Here is a 2,500-nt window from a genome sequence, read left to right as displayed (position 1 = left end):
CGGTGCGCGCTCGCCCGGCGGAGGAAGAGGGGCGTGGCCAGAGCTCCTCGGCCCAGTCGCAGCGCTCTCGCTCACGTCCATATTTCATATCTGCGGCTTTCAAACAAAAGCTGCGTGTTGATAGGATCTCCTGGCCGGCAGCAGGAAGTGAGTGTTTGTGTGCTCGCTAATGGCGTTTCCACTGCTCTTCCGAAAGCCGTGCAGTTCCCTCCAGCGTCGGGTCGCACTCTCTCACTCCTCCGGCCGCACACGTGTGTGTTTGCTTTTCCGTAATGGAGGGCAGAGGCTTTGGAAGCAGCTCCTGTGATCGAGCCGGAGCTGCGGTGGAGAGACTTCAGACCTTCAAGAATCAAACTGAGTGACGGCTCAAGCGTCGGATTGTTTGAGAAGAAAGTCTGGCGCTTCAAAGTTTGGAAACACGAGGATCTCGCACGCAGCTTTGGTGCCGTTTCTGAATCCCAAACTTCACATACGTGTGCGACGGCTGCTCACGGACGGACGGACGGACGGACGGACGGACGGACGGACGGACGGAGCTCGTGGAGGTTGGGGGGAAAACAGAGAATTAATGAGGTCCAGCAGCAAATGTTTGGCCCTGAGGACATCGGAGCGGCCCAATCACACCGTGTTATTCTTACCATTCAGAAAAAAATATTCTTTTATCTGCAGCAGCCATTAAAAAGCCATTCAAGTTACACAACGTCCGTTTCTCAAGTGTGTCCATGTGCGGGACAAGCAGAGCCCCGGTGGCCCGGCATACCAGAGGCTCAGCTGGGTCCACAGAGCCGCCACCATGTTCACAAACCCACTGGTGGGACCTTCCTCCCAGCCAGCCAGCCAGCCAGCCTCCTCATCCATCCTGTGCTGTCTGGCTGGAGCTGCAGCAGCCGCTCGGTTGGTCGGCCTCCCGGCCAATCAATGGCTCCCTTTAAGGGTCAGTGGAGCAGAGCTGCAGCACAGACCGCCTTTATCTGGCCCTCTCTGGACACTCATTCATGCACCGCCCAGGGAAAGCTACCTGCAGCAACACACACACACACACACACACACACACACACACACACACACACACACACACACACTGTGAATGCGCTTAATCAAACACTACTGGGGAGCAAAAAAACACACTTCCTCGCTCGTTTGCTGACTGTATAGTAAGAGCATGAGTGTCAGTGTGTGTTAACCATTGGGGACTACACACACACACACACACACACACACACACACACACACACACACACACACACACCTCTGTTTACTGTAAATAAAGATGGATTACATTTTACTAAACAAGATTGTGTTGACTTGAGTGATCGGCCTGAAGCCTCCAGTGTGCAGTCGCTGCAGGCCATTGGCCGCTGCAGGCCATTGGTCGCTGCAGGCCATTGGTTGCTGCAGGCAGGGCCGACGCCCGACGCCATTGGCTGATTGCCACATAGTTGACCCGGCAACAGTTGGATTCCTTCTTGGAGCAACAAAGAAATAAATTCCGAGATGAGTCAGGAGTTTATTTATAATGAAAGCTGGGCCTGCTGGTATACACACACACACACACACACACACACACGCACACACAGCTCTGTTGTTAGCGGTGAAGTCAAGCGGCGCTACATCTTATTTAAAAACTTGAGTCACTGTGTAAACACACAGCAAGGATGGCCAAGGATTACCCCGTCCAAACTCAACACTCCACAGAACATCAGTGCTCGCAAAGGTCAGCTTTGGCTCACACATTCAGCTTGAAACAAAGTGATCAGAGTTGTTGATGAAAAGATTTTCTGTTGAGTCGAATTGAAATGAATTCTCAATGAAATTCCAAAATATTCAGAAACGTCCAACGCTGGGTTCCACTTCGAGGTGACACTCCAAACGCAGGAAGGAAGGCAGCAGTCGCTTTCAGTCGTGGGGGCCGAGCAGCATCTATGACATCATCGACTTGTGGATCTTTAGTTACATTAGCGCTAATAAAAAGCAACGAGGGGTGGTGAGTCATTAGCCCTGAAGTCGGCCTGATCAAATCACAATCTGCGTCACGGCGGCACAATGCAGCGCTTATTGACAGGAGCCGCTTATGCAACAATATTTCCAAAAGTCTTCAATATTTCCTTTGAAAACTCCTTAATCTTGTCATTGAAAAGCAAACAACAAGGTCATGAGCGTCTGGTTAGTCACAGCGAACAATGATCAGACAGACGGACACTGTTGGGACGTGACTCTCTTCGTTCATTCCATGGAAGCCACTAAGCCCTCGCACACCTGCACGCTCTCACGGCGCCACCGTGCTGCGCCCAGCTTGCTTTGAACTGAAGATGTGTGAGGCAGCCCTGGGAAAAGCACTCAGCCAATCAGAGCCTTCCTTTAGCTCAGTGGTGAGGCCTTGTCTGCTCATTTCCTGTTTTATTTTGACAGCTCAACTCAGCTTCCCCTCAGACCACGTTTCAGACCACGCCCCCCTCCTCGCGGGCCACCTGTGCGTCTGACCCAATTACCCATTGCCCAC

This window comes from Nelusetta ayraudi, unplaced genomic scaffold (assembly GCF_046127955.1).
Source record: "Nelusetta ayraudi isolate G7.1 ecotype Tasmania unplaced genomic scaffold, CSIRO-AGI_Nayr_v1 ptg000093l, whole genome shotgun sequence".
Taxonomy (NCBI): Eukaryota; Metazoa; Chordata; class Actinopteri; order Tetraodontiformes; family Monacanthidae; genus Nelusetta; species Nelusetta ayraudi.
The sequence above is the reverse complement of the archived record's forward strand: the minus strand, read 5'-3'. Positions refer to the sequence as shown.